The following is a 19,950-nucleotide window of genomic DNA, read 5'->3' as shown; positions in this document are numbered from 1 at the left end:
AGCATTTTTGTGGGTTTATTTCCATATGGCTTTTTCTTGCCGCTAAGAATTGTGAGGCTCACATACATTTATCTCGGATTCTTGTGCCCCTGCCTCCCGCACACTCAAGGCCGCTCTCTCTCTCCCTCAGAGACACACTCTCTTTTTTTTCTGTCTCTCCAGTTCCAATTGTTGATCATTTGCTATTTAGTAACATTTCTTCAACAAAAGCATAATTTCATTTTCTCCTTTCTGAAACATAAAACCCCTCTACTCCCTCGGTTTCCCCATCCTGCCAAGGTGCACCGAAAATCCAATATATCTAAAAGAAAACGAGTTAAACTTACAGAAAATGTAGAATTAACTTAAATAAACAGAGGTTCTAGCCATGGCAGTCAGATGATTTGTTTGTTGATCTAATTAAGGTAAAGGTTTTGGAATGAGTGGGGCAGCAAACATTCTTGACTAAGCCTTCGAGGCACATACTGAATGAGCTGAAGTCAGGCCAAGACATCATTAGCGAGCTAGGTTTTCAAATACTGTGATGACGGATAACACTAGCTCTGAGCATCCGTTCTGGGCAGTAGTGTAGCAGGGATGCTATGGGTCCTAGTGCATGCAAGGAGAATAGCCCCTTTGACTGGTGTTGAGGTAATAAATACAGCTGTTATCAGGGTTCAGAGGGCCCACCAAGGCTCTGGCTTCTGGTGTCACTGCACGTGCTCCACCAATAGTACCTACAGCCCTGATTATGAGCAGGGCCACTGGAATTACGCAATTGTGCAGGAATGGCGCTTTTCGCATAATAATAGATTGGCTTTATTTACACATAATCCATCTTCTGCAGCATAATCTGTAGTTTTTAATATCAAAATATGTTTCTTGCTCAAATGGATCAAAAGTTACTGAAAACACAGCTACAAAGTGGCAGGCTCTTCACAAAGGTTTATTGGTCACTTTTCTGTTGCTTATTGTTGTCTTTGGCGGTTGAACTGGTGCTAATGAGGTGAAACCTTTGCTCAGACAGTGTTAACCAGTGCGGGCCCTCCATTTGAGCGAAGGAACGTGCCCCCATAATGGAAAAATTAAATGGTAATAAACTTTGTTTATTACTGTTTTATTTTTCAGTGCCTCGTCCTAAATCGAGTGTCAGGACGGGGCAAGACAATTGCTGCCGATAGGGAGCTGTGCACTTGTTTAAAGTGCGCATGTCCCTTTTGCCGGCCGTCTTGCGACGGCCAGCCAGACATGCACACTTTAAACATCTCTAACAGGTCTCCTGCGCTCTGTTGAGCAATGAGAGAGCCCGCTCCCACCAATCCTGACGCTGCTTTAATGCTGGTTATCAGCTTTGGTCAAGATGGGTTATTGACGTGTCCTGGTCCCGTGTGTTGAAGCTCCCAGAAGCAGGAGGACGCCATGAGGATGGCGTCTGAAGGTAAGTGCCCTTTATTTTGTCTTTTCTTTTTTATTATTGTGTCCCCCCAACAGCCCTTTCCCCCGCTGTAAACATAAACCAGCCGCCACTGATGTTAACGTGTAAAAATGACAAAATAATTCAGTAAAACTGTCACAAAATGAGCCACATTCGTGCTGCATTAATTGCTTTGTGTTGCCATATTATTTAGCCGACTCTGCCGCATAATTTGGTCATTTGGTCTCTGCTGCATAATAAAAGCGTCCCTCACTATGAGCAACTGAACCATTCCAGTTTAATGCAGGGCTCGAGACACACTTGCAGGGCACATGCTGTCAAGAAGGGGTTATATAGCCATGCCACTTGATGCAATGTGTGATGTTTTACTGGTGGGCGAGCCAAGAAATTCACACAGCTGAGCCAGCTAGCTTGCCACTAAGAGCCAAAAACAAGCTGAGTCATCAAAACATTTGCCATGTAAATGATAAAGTAAACGTCAGGTAAAAATATGATAAAGATTCAAAAATGGGTTATTTTTTGTTTTTTACTATAGTGCATTAAATTATATCGCTGTGTTGACATCAGTTAAAAGTAGTAGTTTTTAAACATTGTCATTTTCCCAACTTTTTATGCCCTGACAAACCTTCCATGAGTAAACCAAAAGAGCCCACTTTGTCATGTGCACTTTAAATATGACCACTGCTGTTGTAAGTGGGCAAAACTTTGACCTATTATACTAGAAAGAGGTTTTTATATAGCACAAGATTGTCACATTTCTGACTTCATTAAAAGGAGGCAGTAAGATAAAATGATTTGGGTAGGATTACACAGTTTGGTCAGGTGGGGAAAATTGGATTTGAAACCAAGTTTCCTTGATACACATTTCCAATTTAACACTAGATGGCAATGGTTTGCGTTTCTTTCAGGATCTAACAGTGTTAAAAAACGTGCAAACACTTCCTATTAAATCAATTTAACACACAAAGTCTATCTACAAAAAAGTACTAATTTAGGGGCAGGAAGGGTATTCTGTTTTTGTTTTGCTTTCATCGGTTTCCATGTACTGAAGAAAGAGGGAGACATCAGGAGAGCAAGGATTATATGTATTAGCAAAACAAAGGTCTCTCCCGCAGAGCTAAGGGTCTTCACAGAAACAAGTGTGACATCAGGTGCACACTGTCCATCTCAACTGATCTGACTTTTTGAAATTTTGATTACCAGCACGGGAGAAGTGTCAGTGAGTGGGTATCACAAATTGGGTTATTGGTTTTGGGGAATTTAAATCCCTCTTAAGCAACAACCACAGTACTTGTAAGGTGTGAGCCACAAAAGTCACTAAATTAATCTCTGCCTACCCCTTTGGTAGCTGGACACAAAAGCAGTCAGGCTTAACTTAGAGGCACTGTGTTATAAAATCCCAAACTAATTTAGAAAAATAGCATGAATTTTATTGAATAAAATGACACCAAAATAAATTAAATCCAATCAGTAGAACCAAAGTTATGAATTTTAAATAGAACCGAAAAGGTTGAACCAGCAACTTCAGGTATCTGGTTGCACAAGAGCAAAGCAAAGTCAAAAGTTAAAGCTGACTCCTGTGGTGCGTGGTTTGATTACACAAGGTGGATAGAGCCTGGTCTCAACTAACCTACAGACTTAAAAGAAATTCAGTGAAAAAGTACAACAGAAGGTAGACTTCTGCAGGGCAAGGCAGCAGACTGTGGCTTAGGGGAACGGTCATCACTGGGGAACGCTGGACAAGCTGTCAAATATGGCAGGTAAATTCCCTGAGCAGGAGAAGCTGGATTCTTAGGCTGAGGAGGTCATTGAAGGCTGAAAAAATCTCTGAGCAGGAGAAGCTGGATACGCAGACTGATGAGCCTGTTGCCATTAAGTTGGTGAAGATTTTTATCTCCATACTTAAGACAACTTTTGGGAAGACAAAAACCGTCAACTGGACTGAGCTGTAAGCTGTAGCCAAAGAAGGCTCCACAAGGCCAGATACCATCCCTGAGAGGTCCCACTGAAAAATATTTTTTACAGCGGGGAAGAGCATAGCAGAAGCTACCGCAGGGTCAGGCTGACCAGCATTACAGTATGGGCAGATCGGCTGTCTGGTAAGACCTGGTCTTCTATTGTTTCTTCTGGCACTTTTTGGTGAAAATCCTTCTAAGTCCCAACTTTTAGGGTTAGGCAGGAGCAGCACCTTTAACACCACTTCCAAAAGTCCAGGAGTAGAAGGTCACCTCTTTGTAGGTGATCACTTACTCCAGCAGAGGCCAGGTGGAGGGCTCAAGGTCTCTGGAGCGTATAATGTTCCTTTAGCTTACACCAGAGGCTAACTAACTAGCCTTTGGAGTCAGTCTGGAAGCTCAAGGTTTAAGCAGCATGACAGGCCTCAAGCAGCAGTGCAGTCCTCTGGTAGCAGCAGGGCAGTCCTCTGGGGTACAAAGCAGGTGTCAAGCAGGAAGGCAGTCCTCTGGAGTACAAGACAGTACTTCTGAAGTCTTCCTCATGTCCAAGAGTGAACTGAAGAGTTTTCTCAAGGGTCCAATATTTATACCTTGTATCAGCCTTTTAAGTGAGGAGATTTTCTAGGCTACCCACACATCTGATTCTGGAGAGTTCATTTTTTTACCCTGCCAATGCTCCAAGAAGTCTAGGGTCACAAAAGACTAGTGTAAGGTGCCTTTGTATGTGCTGTAGGTAAGTCCCCTTGAAATGCAAGTTGGGCAGGGAACAGCTCTTCTCCCACCCATATGCCAGGATGGCTCATCCTAAACACCCCTAAGCCCTTTGTCTCACTTTCTGGAAGGAACACACAAACCTTAATAGCAGGTTCATTGACCCAGGATATGATGCAGGAACCAAATAGTTAAGATAAGAAAATGCTAGCTTTCTAAAAGTGGCACTTTCAGAATTGTGACTCAAAATCTGGCTTTACCATTCAAGAGGATTTTAAATTACAATTCATGTGAGTCCATACTTAATATTCCTATCTGTTCCCAATCAAACGTTAGCACCTATTAAATGTAATAAGGAACCCAAAGCTATCCAATTAAATAGCTAGGCCTTATAGTAGTGAAAAACAAATTTAGCAGTTTTTCGTTACACGGATATGTAAAACTTAAAACAATTAGCCCACTTTTTAACTACATTGCCTCTGCCGTAAGGCCTTTTAGGGTCTGCCCTAGGGGTGACTTATATACAAAAAGGAAAGTTTTAAGCCTGGCAAAAGGTTTATTTTTGAAGGTCGGAATGCCAGTTTAAAACTGCACTACAGGCTGAAATGGCAGGCCTGATGCTTGTTGTAAAGTAGTACTTCAAAGTGTTGCAGGCCCTCTAGCAGCACATAATTTACAGGCCCTGGGAACATATAGGACCATATTCTAGGGACTTACAAATAAATGAAATGTCCTAGTCAGGTGTATTCCAATATTACCATGTCTTAAGGAGTGAGCACAAGCATGTTAGCACTGGTTAGCAGTGGTAAAGTACACAGAGACCTAATGCCAACAAATATTTCACAAAACAGGAGGGCTGAAGGCAAAAAGTATTGTAAAAGACCACACCAAGGATGTTAGGTCTAACAGTAGGTGGATTAGGAACAGAATGAGAGTGCAGCCTTTTTACCACACTTCAAGGCATCTGCCTGATTTAGCCCATCTCAATGGCCTCCCCCACCCAGGGTATAATAAAAAACAATGTAGAAAGACTTTGACGCATAGCTGTTGGTGGTGACTCATCCACTGCAGAGTTGATGTGGCAACAGTCTGGTGCTTCAAGAATAAAGTATTGTTAGACCTGTCACCTTAAGGGTGGTCTTAAGACCTCTTTTGTGCTAATATTAGGACTCTGCACACTTCACCACTGCTAACCAGTGCTAAAGTGCTTATGCTCTCTCGTCTAAACATGGGATATTGGCTAATACCCAATTGGCATATTTCATTTATTTGTAAGTCCCTAGTAAAGTGCCACTACATCTGCCCAGGGCATGTAAATTAAATGCTAACAGTGGGCCTGCGGCACTGACTCAATCAATCAATCAGTTTTTGTAGAGCACAACTACTTACCCGTGACTGTCTCAAGGTGCTGAGTGGGTTGAGGGGATGGACAGAGCCTCATCCGAAGAGCCACGTCTTGAGGTTCTTCCTGAAGATGGTGAGCGATGTGCTTTATCTGAGGTGCAGGGTAGGTCGTTCCAGCTCTTTACTACTAGGTAGGTGGAAGACCTTCCTCCAGCGGGGGTTAGCCGTATGCATGGGATGATGGCCAGTGCCTGCAGGGCAGAGTGGAGGGGTCTGGCGGGGTTGTGGAAGGAGACACTCTGATTTAGGTAGGCCAGTCTGATGTTGTGAATGGCTTTGTAGGAGTGCGTGAGTAGCTTGAAGATGATTGGTTTCTCTACCGGGAGCCAGTGGAGGGTCCTCAGGTGCTGGCAAATATGTTCCTGGTGGTGAGTTGCAGTTTTTGCCATAAGACACAATGTTAATTCCATGGCCTCTGACGATGGCTGCGAGAGGGGCCACGTATATGTTGAAGAGTGTTGGGCTCAGGGAGGATGCCTGAGGAATTCGGCACCTAACTTCTGTAGGTTTGGATATGTATGGTGGGAGCCTGACTCTCTGTGTTCTTCCAGAGATGAAGGAGTGGATCCACTGCCTGGCTTTAACACAGATTCCTGCATAGTGGAGTCTGGTGCAGAAGGTGCTGTGGAAGACCGTGTTGAAGGCTGCTGAGAGGTTGAGGTGTATAAGTGCTGCTGTGTGGCGCAGTATAGGAGTGTGTGGATGTCATCAGTGGCTGCAAGAAGAGCTGTCTCAGTGCTCTGGTTACTTGAAGCTGGACTGGGAGGTGTCCAGTGAGTCGTTGCCCTCTATGAATTGTCGCAGCTGTGAGATGATAGCCTTTTCCAGGACTTTGGTTGGGTAGGGTAACAGCGAGATGGGCCGGAAGTTGTTTAGCTCTGATGGGTCAGCCGAGGGTTTCTTTAGAGGGGGCATACCTCAGCGTGTTTCCAGTCTTGGGGGAAAGTGGCTATCTTCATGGAGCAGTTCATTGTCTTGCGAAGCTTGGGGTGATGGATGTGCTGGCTTTGATGTAAATGTGGTGGGGGAAGGGGTTTGTGGGGGCTCCGGAGTGAGTGCTGATCATGGTGCTTTCTGTTTCCTGTGTGGAAACTGTCATAAATGTCCTTGATCTTGCAGTGGAAGAAGGTGGTGACTCTATCGCAGAAGCCTTGCGACGGGGGGGGGGGGATGCTGGTGGCTTCGGAGGGGGGATTGGTGAATTCCTTGATAACCATGAAGAGCTTCTTTGCGTGGTGCATGGAGGAGTTCATGCGTTCACAGAGTGTTTTTTTTTTTCCACCTGTTATGAGTCAGTGTTGGATGCTGGTGGCGGCTCTGAAGGAGGTGAGGTCTTCGCTGATTTGGCTGTTTCTCCATTTCTTCTCTAGGCATATGCAGTTGCCCTTGGATTCTTGGAGTTCGGCAGTGAACCTGCTTGCTATCTTTGAGATGCGCTTGGCTGATGTTAAATGGAGGGGGAGGAGTTGAGGTTGCGTGCTGCGGTGTTGGTGTCATCAGAGGGAGGCGGGGGTGATTTGGCGAGTGTCGTGGTGAGTTGCTCGTCGGTGATTTCATTCCATTTCCTGTTGGGCATGGTGGGGGTGTTGGTGCGGCTACTGGGTGCAGTGATGGTGAAGTGTAGGCAGTGGTGGTCTGTCCACTCTGGGGTGGAGATGGTTTTGATGGTAATCTGGTTGCTTAAGGTAAAGCTGGCATCCAGTGTGTGTCCTGCAGGGTGCATGGCTGTGGTGATCAGTTGTCTGAAGCCGGGGGTGGTGAGGTTGTCTAGTAGGGAGAAGGTGTTTTGATTGTTATGGTCCTCCATGTGGAAATTCAGGTTGCCAAGGAGGAGGTAGTGAGAGGATGCAAGGGCCTGGGGGGTGGCAATGTCTACGATGGCATTGATGATTGCTGGGCGGGGACCGGGCGGTCTGTAGACCAGGGTGTTGAGGAAGGAGGAGTTGTGATCGGCTTGGATCAGGAAGTGAAGGTGTTCCATTGCGGTGCAGTGTTCCTCCGTGCTGGCTGTGATGCGTAGTGAGGACTTGTGTACGATGGCAAGTCCTCCCCCGGGACGGGAGGGACGGTCCTTCCTCAGGATGCTGTAGCTGTCCAGGATAGCAATGGCGATGTCTGGGCCAGAGGTGGAGTTGGTCCAGGTCTCGGTGAGGAAAGCAATGTCTGGTCTGGCAGAGTCAATGAGGTCCCAGAGTTCGGTGGTGTGCTTATGGAGGGAAAGGTATATTCAGAAGGAGGCAGTTGATGAGGTTGTGCTGGGCGTCAGTGTTTCTGGGTGTTGGGTGTTTCTCCTGATTGTTGTGACTGAAGCTCAAGTTGCAGTTCCAGCAGAAGAAAGGTCCTTGGGTTTCCTTGGGAGATGCGGAGCAGCAGTCGCTGAGACATTTGGCTTTGAGGTGGTGAAGGGTCTGGGATTCGTAATGGAGGGTGGCCTGGGGTGGGTTGTCGGAGATCCAGGGTTTCTGGCGCTGGCACGGTCCAGGCATTGACAGGCGCAGACGGGCTTGCCTTTGGTGCACCTTTGGCACACCAGTGGTGCGGTCGCACTGCAGCAGCCAATTAGAAGGGGAGGGAGGCGGGGAGTTTGGTTAGCTAGGATGCAGGCGGGCAGGAAAGGTGCTTTGCGGGGAATGGGCCGCAGGGTCACCAGCGGTGCAGGAGGGAGAGGGCCTATCGAGAGGAGAAGGGCAGGAAAAAAAAAGTAAGAAGAAGTTAAGGATTTAAAAGGAGAAATGAGTAAAGGGAGTAAAAAAGGAGCCAAAACAGGAGAGAAAAAGTGAGAGAGCGGAGATACTTACTTGTGGATGGTCACTGGGCCACCAGGGATGAGGCACAGGCAGGAGCCTGTGATTGGAGAAGGGCCTCAACCTGAGAGTCAGCAGGTTCTCAGTTCGATCTGGTGGCAGAGGCAGCAGCAGCAGGGGAGCTGGGGAGTGCAGCAGAAGCTGACCAAAGGTCAGAGGAGTCACACTCCTACAGAGCTACAGCCGCTTGGTCACCCACTTAAGTAGCCCTTTAAACATGTCTCAGGCCTGCTATTGCAGAGCCTGTATCTGCAGTTTTAAACTGCCATGTCGATGGGGCAGAATAAACCTTTTGCCAGACCCAAACCTTCCCTTTTAATACATACTTAGGGTAGGCCCTGGACAGCCCAGATGTCAGGGTGCAATTAATTTGAAAAGAAGGACATGTACTTTTAAGTTTTACATGCCCTGGTAGTGAAAAGCTCTTACATTTGTTTTTCACTATTGCAAGGCCTATCTCTCCCATAGGATAACTTTGAAGTTGCCTTATTACATTATTATATTATTATAAGTGTAATTTCCAAATGGTAAGACATAACTCCTCCAAGTCTGATGTCTCTGAAATCACAACTTAAAATATTAACTTATGATGAAGTTGGATTTTAAATTGCTGTTCTGAAAATGCCAATTTTAGAAAGTTTGCATTTTCTTGCCTTAACCATTTGGTGCCTGCAGTCTGCCTCTGGTCACATTAATAGCAGCATTTGTCAGTTGTGGTTTTGTGCAATCCTCCTAGACAGCCACACGCAATGGAAGCTTAGGGGTGACTCGGTAGGCCATTTCAGGCTGAATGGGAGGAAGGAACTGGACATTTCTTCATGTACTCCTGAATAGTCTGTGACCTGCCCACACACAAAAGGCTTAACAACCCTGCATTGTCACTCGAGCCAGCTTGGATCCTGGGCAGGGAAGGCAGGGAATTTCTCGCACTTGGAAGCCACTGTCTAGAGGCGTCTCCTAACTTTCAGAAACAGGGTATAAAATATGGACTTCAGACACCACAACTTCAGTACATTTCTGGACCTGTGGATATTCTGCCAGGAAGAAGGACTGTTGTGCCGCTGAAGACCTGTCATTCTGCTGGACTCATGTTTTGCTGTGCTGACCTGCTGCCTGCTGCCCTCTTGCCTAGGTGAAAAGGACTGGGCCTGCATCTCTTGAACCCAGAACCTAGAGTGACTCCAAGGTCTAGTTGGATGGCCTCCTGATCTAAAGCCTCAGGGACATAACAGGCATCCAACCTCTTTGCACCTGCACGTGGACTCTGCTGTCTGTGAGTCTACGCTGCCAAGTTGTGTCACCCAAGTTCTGGAGCCTTGGAAGTGGGCCTAAGGTGCTTGGCAGCAGAAACAACATATCTTGTCTGCTGAGCAATGCACCCCCTAGCACAACCAACATATCTCCTGAGCTGAGTGGTGCATCATTGAGCAGAACCGACCCATGGCTACGGCTGTGTGGCGCATCTTCGGCACAGCTCCTCGCAATGCGCTGCAACCAGGATGTAAGATACTCCAATGCAGTTGGCCTGAACCTATGATGTTGTCCTGGTCCGACGCAACCAGATTATTCCAGTAGCAATTTGTGCTTTTTGGCACTATTTTGAAGTACAACTTTAAAATGCAATATCCCCAGTTCTACTAGTTGGATTTTTGACATTTCGGTCTTGTTTTACTTATTACAGCATACTCTATTATTCTAGTTTCTATTTGTTGTGGACTCCTTTTGTGGTGTGTTGTCACTATGTTACTGTTTAAAGTGCTACACAAATATTTTACATATTGACCCTAAATTAAGCCTGACTGCTCTGTGCCAAGCTACCAGTTCGCACAAGTAAATTTGGGGTTTGTGTCTTACCCTGACAAGGATTGTGGTTGCTGCTTGCACTTGTCTTACAACATAGTCAAACAACAACCCAATTTCTTAACGACGTGGTCATTGAAGGTTTAGCTCATTTTGGACTAAAGAGTCCTGAATAACTTTGGGCCACAGTCAGGCACCTGGCTCGAGTCATCACTAGCAAGCAGACCTCTATGATATTTTTCAAATGACTATACCACCCTCTTCTTATAGCTGAACAGTTTTCACAGACTTTCTGGTGTTTAATTTAGACCTCTAATGCAGGCCGCCTATACCTAATGGCATACTTGTTGTAGGCAGCTTTGTCCTGGACCACCTAGAATTACCAAATTTCCACCTTTAAAGTTTTTCAAGCATTATGAATTGTCAGTTTGACTAAGGCATGAGGACAGATATTAAGAACAAGTATTGGCAAAGTCCACAAGTCTGGCTTTAAAGTAACAATGCGTGAAAACACAGGTATGCAGAAATGCGTTTCCATACAATAACACATTAAAGACAGACATACTGGTGTGGTGGTGATTGTGGCTGTAGTAGTGGTGTGGCATTGGTGGTAGCAGTGGTATTGTTGGTGGTTGCATAGGTGATGGTGGTAATACTGATTGTGGTATTGTTATTGGTGGTGGTGATGTTAATGGTGATGGTGGTATTGGTGGTGGGTATTGTGATCTATTTGGGAATAGTTTTGACATATAAACAAAGAACCGGTAAATCCCTTTCTGCCTACTGAGGGGGCAAAAAAGGATTACCTCTCACTCAAGGATGGGGAATGGTCTGATGCCGGAGGGAAGGTGGGGGTGGGGAGGGGCAGTCACGTCAATTTATTTTTTTACACCAATCCTTGGTATCTAGAGAGTTTTCTGGTGTCCTCCCCCAAACCCTGAGGTGGACAGATTGGGGTAAGCAATCCAGTGTGTCTCTAACGTGAGTTCGACTTCTTTGGTGCCATAGGTGCAGGAGTGCATTTGCGTGCCAGGACAGACTGGACCATTAGCTCATTGACACAACAGACAAATCCCTGGTGTCTAGTGGACTTTCTGCTCTCCCAGGGAGGGTAGATTGGGAGTAAACTCCTAAAACTGCCATCCCAATGGAGGGCAAAAGACTGATATCCTAGGATGACCCTGATGGCAAAAAGGTGCAGCATCAAACCCCAATCCTTTTTTGGAGATACATTCCTGCTGGCCTTACCACACCAACCTATGAGTGGGGCAGATTGAGGCTAAACCTCACAACCTGCCCCTCTAGGGGGTAGAAGGCAGTAAGACTGTGGCACAGAGATTGTAGGGATCAGTCTGATGCTAGGATGGGCCGGACTTCACTCAAACCTTTTGTCTCTAAGATTTTCCCTGTTTTCTTGAGGGGTTTCTATCTCTCTAGGGTGGGCAGATTCGGAGTACGCCCCCAGACTGCCATTCAAGGGAAGAAGAAATACCATGTTGGGCATAAGGGTCAGAACCGCCGAATGCCAGGACAGAATGTCTCTCAATGCATTTGAAAATATCTATCCTGCAGTGCGGTGGGCAAAAAGACTCTACTGAGCCCAGTAGTGGGGGGCAGTCTGATGCCAGGATGAGCCATCTCCCACATATTCCTTGCTTGAAAAATATTTTCCTAGTGTCTAGTAAGCTTTCTGTTTCCTGTGGAGGGCATATTGAGGGAAAACTCCCCAAACTGCCTGCCATTGGGCGGATAGACTGATGTTGCCCTGAGTGGTGGAAAGGCTGTGCCCTTTACCATGCCATGGGGGGCTATTCTCCAGTAAACATAGCAACATGCATACTGGTCCACTGGTGGATCCTTGCTCGGGGATCCCTCTCTTGGAGTGATTCCCAAGTGTGCATGCAAAGAAAAGCTCCCTAGGTTGAGCACCAGGGGGTTTCCCTCCTCTGAGGATGTAGATGTCACCCCCTCTGCACTAAATTGGTTAGGAAACCTTATGTGTACAAAATATTAGTCTGTGCAGAAAAAACCCTCTAAATCCAATATTTCTGGTGGCGATAGGCACAAAATGTGCCTTTTCTAAAAGTAGTGTGTATCTTATTGAACACAGCCAGCAATGCAGCACTACACCTCATAGCAGGAGACAGTTGAGATGTGGATGTCTGGTGCCACAGAAAGAACAGATTACATTTTGAAATCTGTGATCCTTCAGGTACTCTCGAAATATTGCTTTCAAGCCTCAAAAACCTGTCGCGAAACATACATGTTTCTAAATAGTTCTTCTACTATAGACCCCTCCCCTGAGCACCCCATCCAAGCTCTACTGCCATCCTAATTTATGGTGGCTGAGGCGGTGGAGGGGGCTACAGTGACAGCTCCCTCAAGCACAATGTATCACACACAGGTTGGTTATTGATGGTGACTCAAGTGCTGTAGGGTAGTTCACTTTCAAATCTGGGCAGGAAATAGTCTAAGAATCTGCTGAGGAGTGGGGCCAAGGCAATAAGAGACATGTGGAAAAGGAACCCCAAAAAACACTTTAAAGTAGGTGACGAAGGACCAGGAAAATGGGTGTCACAGGGGTAGGAGAGCATGTGCCATGAAAATGGGGCGCCAGAACGAAGGTACCACAGAAAAGGGAGCAAGCAATAGGGTACCACATAGAGAGGAAGGGGTCAATGGAGAACGGTGGGCACAGGAAGGAGAGGGCCAGGACAATGGCTGCTAAAGGAGACCGGAACATTCATATACCAGCTGAGTTGTGATCTCCAGCAGTCATTCCTCCTGGTTGTACTGGTGGCATGGGTGGAGCTTGCAGGAGAAGGACTCCACCTCTGCAGCACACTGGCAGGCCATGCAGTACAAAGGAGTGGAAGAAAATACTCCAGTAAAATAATAAATATCCCTTTGCTTAGGCGCAGGCGCACACTATCAAGGAAGCTTGACTCCACCTCTGCACGTGGCTTGGGTCTTTGATAGCAATTATTGCTCACATGAAATCAGCCACTAACAACCTACTCCAGCACCTGCTCCTTTGATGAGTCCTCCTTCTCCTGCACCCGTGCTCCCACAATATTTCCTTTGTGCCCCATTTTGGTGTCTCTAAATTGGACGTGGTACTGGTTCTACACAGGACTTCCTGAAAAAATGTCTCACAGCCTTAGAGAAAGCAACAATAAAGGTAAATTAAAAAAAAAAAACTTTTCAACTTCTAATGAAAAAAACTATTTAAATTAAGTAAACACACATTGCCCAATGCACAACTACGCTCCATAGTCGTGGCACAGACTCCGCCATTGTGGCGGAGTCTCCGCAGTTAGAAACGGAAGTGTGGAGATCCCACCATGAGCGTAGAGGCTCTTTGTGTATCGGGCCCACATTTATGTTTAACAAAATATACTAAATACTAAATAAAAAAGTTAGTGTTAGTGGGATTTATTTTTAATTGTTTAAAAATGATTTTTAAATTAAGTCAATATATTTTAATGAATTATTTCATAAGCATTACATTTGAAGAGTTAATGTGCTGTAAAATGTTCCTAGGCCTATTTAATTTTAATATATACAATGAATTTACATTTCTTATTCTAAATTTTTTTTTAAGGAATAAGAAATCTATTCCTTGGAGAATAGTTGCTGCCACTGAAAGTGACCTGGTTAATAACAGTGGCAATGTCTCTGAATTGAGCATAAGGATTCATGTATATGTGTTTCTTTTTTAATTTAGGCAGAAAATAATCTAGGGTTCTTTACTCAAGAGAATATTCTTTACATCATATGATTATGTTGTCGATCACCTTTGACGATCAGGTTTTGGTTAATAGAACCCCATGTCTCAAGCCTTAATGTGACGTCTTCAAATGTTTGCAGCTCAAGAGTCTGGATTCGGGTGAGACCCAGGTGAGGTCTGCACTTGGCCTATCGTGAGCTGCTGTCGCTTGAAACCTCGAGGCGGCATCCCGTAGACCAAAACAGTACATTAGGGTGGGTGGCCCTGGGCCTGGCAAATAACAATGTCAAGGGACATGCGGATAAAAGTAGGTAAGACAAGTAGGTCACTACGAGGACAACCAACCCGCAGGTGGGCCATGCACTAGGCAGTCCCCTACCATCTTGATCTAGATGGGGTCGGTATAGTGTGCAGTCAACCTGCCAGTAAATGGTTGAATTAGAAATTTTAGGTAGCTAAAGCTACTTTCCAGTTCCCTTAGATAATCGGAGTTAGGAGAGTTTACGTCATTATGACTTAAAGGGCTGCATCTCTTCTCCTGCATCACTGTTCCCATTGGGTGAGCCCCTAAAAAGACGCAAGAACTGGGATGAAGGTACCCAAGAAGACCTATATGAGAAGAGTCGAGGCAGTCACATAATGCTCTGCTCCTGCCACTATAAACCTCATAGCTGTTGCAGTCAATAGGCCGAGGGAGAATGCATGTTTTCTCCCAGTGACTGTTGGTGGGACACTAGACCATCAACTGGATAGGCCTGGATGGACGTCTTCTCCCCAAGAATGGTCATGTTATCGTAACCCCGAATGGGAATGAAGCTGACACCCACATAACGTTTTCCTATAAGAGGAAAGACTTATATTTGGGTCTTAGTGGTCTCTTTATGAGGCAAGATTTGCAAAACCTAGTTCTTTGTAAGTTAAAATGCCAAACTGAAGCACTTTATTACAGATGTGATGAGATTTGAACCATATTGGGGATATATTTTGTCACAAAAACCAATGCTCAAAATGCTTAGACCACTCCTATTAGTATATCAGAGGTTGTGTGATTCCTGGTCTTAGACCTCTGTGTGGCCGTAATTCCTCTTAGGGGCTCCGGGAGTACGAGGGACATCTGGATGAATAAAAAAAAAAACACACACACACACACACTATGGCCCTCATTACAACCCTGGCGGTCAGTGGAGAAGTGGCGGTAATACCGCAAACAGGACGGCAGTAAAAAAAATGAAATTACAAGCATGGCCAAACTGCCACTTCTCCACTCCGACCGCCAGGGTGCTAATGACCGCTGGGCTAGAGACTTCGGTCTCCAGCCCGGCGGCCGTCACTACACCGCCAGAGGTATCATGACCCCGCATACCGCCATGGATTTTGTGGGGTTCTGTACCACCACGAAATCCATGGCAGTAGGCACTATCAGTGCCAGGGAATTCGTTCAGGGAGAGGATCAGTTGTGTGTCGTTGGCATAGGAGATGATGTTGAGGTTGTGTAGCCGGGTAACGTGGACGAGCGGGACCATTTAGATGTTGAATAGTGTAGGGCTGAGGGACGATCCTTGGGGGACGCCGCAGATGATCTTGGAGGCTTCGGATCGGAAAGGGGCAAGGCGGACGCTCTGGGTTCTGCCGGAGAGGAAGGAGGTGCTCCACTCCAGCGCTTTGTCCCAGATCCCTGCGTTGTGGAGGTGTGTGTGTAGGATGCGGTGGCAGATGGTGTTGAAGGCAGCCGAGAGGTCCAGAAGGATGAGGGCCTTGGTTTCGCCGTTGTCAAGCAGGGCCCTGATGTTGTCGGTGGCGGCGATGAGGGCGGTTTCAGTACTGTGGTTGCTGCGGAACCCTGACTGGGATGGGTCCAGGATGTTGTTTTCTTCGAGGTAGTGGGTCAGTTGTCTGTTGATGATCTTCTCGATGACCTTGGCCAGGAATGGGAGCAGGGAGATGGGATGGAAATTCTTGAGGTCTCTCGGGTCCGCCATGGGTTTCTTGAATAGGGGTTTGATCTCAGCATGCTTCCAGCTCTCGGGGTAGGTCACGGTCTCAAAGGAGATGTTGATGACTTTGCGGAGGCGGGGTGCGATGGTGGCGCTTGCTTTGTTAAAAATGTGGGGCGGGCCTGGGTCTGACGGAGATCCAAAGTGGATAGTGCTCATGGTTTTGATTGTGTCTTCTTCATTCACGTTAGCCCAGACGAGCAGGGGGTCGTAGTTGTTGAAGGTGGGTAGAGAGTCTGAGGAGTCAGTGGTTGGCGAGGTGGTCTGGCTGTTGAAGCTGTCATGGATGTCTGTAATCTTGTGGTGGAAGGGGGCGGCGAGGGAGTTGCACAGGTCTTGTGATGGTGGGATGTCGTTTGTGCTGGAGTTGGAGAGTTCTTTCACGATGTTGAAGAGCTCCTTGCTGTTGTGTGCATTGTTGTCCAGGCGGTCTTTGAATGAGGTTTCCTTGGCAGATCTGATGAGGTGATGGTGATTGCGGATGGCGTTCTTGAAGGCAGCATGGTTGTCCGGTGTCTGTTCGTGGAGCCACTTTCTCTCCAGTTTCCGGCAGGTTTGCTTGGAGGCTCGAAGGTCCGAGGTGAACCAGCTGGCTCTCTTGTTGGCACCTCTGTTGGAAGGTTTATTGAGTGGGGCAAGAGTGTTGACGCAGTCGTCGATCCAGCACCAGAGGTTGCATGCTGCGAGGTCGGAATTAGTGGGTTCGGTAGGTGGACAATTCTTCTTCTTGGAAAGTTCTGGAAAGATAATTCAGTACTTGAAAATCTTTGCTTCACGATAGGAAAAGAAATATGGAAATCTGTCAGAGACGTGAATCCTCTCCAACGTTTAATGTGCCATGGAAGAGCATGACTGAAATAATCTTGCAAGAATTCAGCAGGATTTACTGAAGTCACGTGATACGATGGCCATTTTAGATTCAAGAAAGGTATACAAACCACTCGGTGCAAGTGCCAGTTGCTTGGCTTCGTGTTTACAGATAGGACTTTTCTAGCTATGTGGGAAATTACCTGATGTGGTCTTCGCTCTGCTCTTGGTCTTGCACACCCTCCTACTTATCCCTGCTCTGCTGATGTGATGACATCCTGCAAAAGGAGAAAACACAAGTGGTTACACCAAGCTAAAAGAGTGACAATTTTAAAAAGCTGCGACGAGGAATACTTAAATATTTGTATTTGTATTTGCATTTGTATTTGGTATTTATACAGCGCATTCCGGCTGTGGCATCGAAGCGCTAAGTACAAAAAGGGTAAGTGTCAGAAAAAACAAAAAGAACTCAAGGGAAGAAGAAAATTGGTGAGGAAAGAGCCAAGTTTTTAGTAACCTCCTGAAGGTCAAAAGGTTTTGTTCCTTCCTTATGGACAGAGGGAGTAAATTCCAGTATTTGGCAGCAGCTACCGTAAAGGCCTTATCTCCCCATCTAGCCCTACAAGTACGAGGGACATGGATCATGTGGGCTCCTGTTGGTCTAAGTTGCCGACTCGGCCTATAGTAACGTAGACTTGAGGACAAGTATTCAGATCCACATCCATGCACAGACTTATAGGTCAGACATAGGGGGTCATTACAACATTGGCGGTAAAAGCCGCTTACCGCCGTGCAGAAGACCGCCAACACACAGCCGCGGCCACGGAATTCCGCCACGGTCATTATGACCCACAGCTTGGAATCCGCCAAAATTTAGACACCCACACAACGCCGCCACACCAAAGGTCAGTGATAAACTGGCGAAAACAAAACCTCCACCATCACGCCAACAGGAATACGCCCACACTATCACGACCCACGAATCCACGCTGCGGTCTTTCAACCGCGGTATTCCATTGGCGGTACACACCGCTGCGCTCAAAATACACACACATTTACAAAACACTACGACATTGGACAATTCGAAATACACACACCTGATACACATACACACACCACTCCCACACACCCAATACAATATAAAACACACACCCACATCACCCACAAACCCCTACTACCAAAAAGTCTGAAAGAAGGCCAGAGAGAGACACCACAATCTACAAACAAGCATCCACAGGCACTCAACACCATCACCCACATAACACCCACACACCTCACACAACACACCACTAAATATCACCCCACACATCACAACACACACCAACCCACACATCACCCACACCACCCCATGGCACGGCAAAGACACCCCAGATTTTCTGAGGAGGAGCTCAGGGTCATGGTGGAGGAAATCATCCGGGTAGAGCCACAGCTATTTGGAGCACAGGTGCAGCACACCTCCATAGCTAGGAAGATGGAGCTATGGCGAAGAATCGTGGTCAGGGTCAACGCAGTGGGACAGCACCCAAGAACTAGGGATGACATCAGGAAGAGGTGGAACGACCTACGGGGGAAGGTGCGTTCCGTTTTCTCAAGACACCACCTTGCGGTTCAGAGGACTGGCGGCGGACTCCCACCTCCTCCCCCACAACTAACAACATGGGAGGAGCAAGTCTTGGCTATTCTGCATCCTGAGGGCCTCGCAGGAGTAGCTGGAGGAATGGACTCTGGTAAGTCAAATCTTTACTATTACATCCCCCACCCTACCTGCATGCCATCACATACCCCCACCCTCGCCCTCACCCCCCATCACTCCAACTCCTCACAAATGTCCCAATATCGCAAACCACACATCCCAACACCAAGCCCTGCATGCAACAGCAAAGCATGGAAACCCATCACCAAAGCATGCCCACTGCACATACCCATACACCCCCCTAAACCATCAGCACACAAGGTCCCACACAGTAATGCAAGCACTGGGGTACACGGTCACCCACCCATTGCACACCATGGCACACACAGATGCAATAATCATGCTTTTACACCCCTGCAGGACCCCTACCCAACGTCACCGGACAGGAGGGTCCAGACATGTCCACACCACCAACAGAAGAGGCCCACAGTGATGACAGAAGCTCTGTCCAACTTGATCTAGACGACCAGTCCGGCCCATCTGGGACCTCGGGGCAGTTGGTTCCCCTGACACAGTCACAGGCCACCACAGAGCTTCCCCCCTCTGGAAACACCAGCACAGCACCCACCCAGCGGGCCCATACCTCTGTCCCCAAGACACGTCAATCAGCAGTGTGTCCACCACTACAGGGAACCCAGGCTAACCCACCACCCCAACAACAACAGGGACCTGGGGGCAGTGGCAGTGGGCACACGGTTCAGGGGACAGAGGCCCAGGGAAACAGGGGAACTGAGAGGGCTGCTATGCAACAGGGGGAGGACAGGCCCAGGGAACCCACTCTCCACGAGGCCCTCTCCAACATCATGGGAGCTTACCATCATTCCCAGGAGACGATGGCAACGGTACTGGCCAAGTTTCAGGAGACCCAGCGGCTGCAGGAGGAACAGTATTTGGGCTTAAGGGAGGAACTCAAATCCCTCAATTCCACCCTGGGCACCATCGTAGCGGTGCTGAAGGAAGTCCTCAACACCAGGAGGGACACTGTGGCACAACAAGGGTCCCCTGACACTAGCCTGGATGATGAACTACCCACCACCTCCGCCGGCACTAGTGGACAGGAGGCACCACCACGGGACCACCACACCAGCACCCCACCCCCTGCAGATGAAGAACCACCCCGCAAACGGTCCCTGAGATCCAGGACAAAGACAGAGAATGATGCCAAGACTCCCGCCAAGAAATTAGACCACCCTGATTGTCATCCTTTTGTCCCACCTTGTCACCCTGTCCATCCTCAAACTGCCCCAGCTCCACTTCCCATGCCCCTTTGGACAATGCACCTGTGAGACTAATAGTTTGGACTCTGCCATGGACATTCCTCCACCATCACCCCTCACCATTTTACAACCCCCTCCAATATTGAGCACTTAAATAAACACCCTTAAAGCACAAAACAATCTGGAGTCTGTCTGTGATTTCGAATTAGTGTATTAGCAATTACAGTGACAAAATTCTCTTTCAAATGTAATGTCAACATACCTATCTCACACAGCTCTAGTCCATGAGGAAACAAAGCAGATGTCACACAGTGGAAGCCACATCTGTGAAATCGTAAGAGAAAGTGAAAACTCAGTGACCATACACTGGGTGAAAAGGACAGACAGTAGAGAGGTAGTAGTGTTAAAGTACATGTAGCAG

This window comes from Pleurodeles waltl, chromosome 10 (genome assembly GCF_031143425.1).
Source record: "Pleurodeles waltl isolate 20211129_DDA chromosome 10, aPleWal1.hap1.20221129, whole genome shotgun sequence".
In the NCBI taxonomy this organism is placed as follows: domain Eukaryota; kingdom Metazoa; phylum Chordata; class Amphibia; order Caudata; family Salamandridae; genus Pleurodeles; species Pleurodeles waltl.
The sequence above is the reverse complement of the archived record's forward strand: the minus strand, read 5'-3'. Positions refer to the sequence as shown.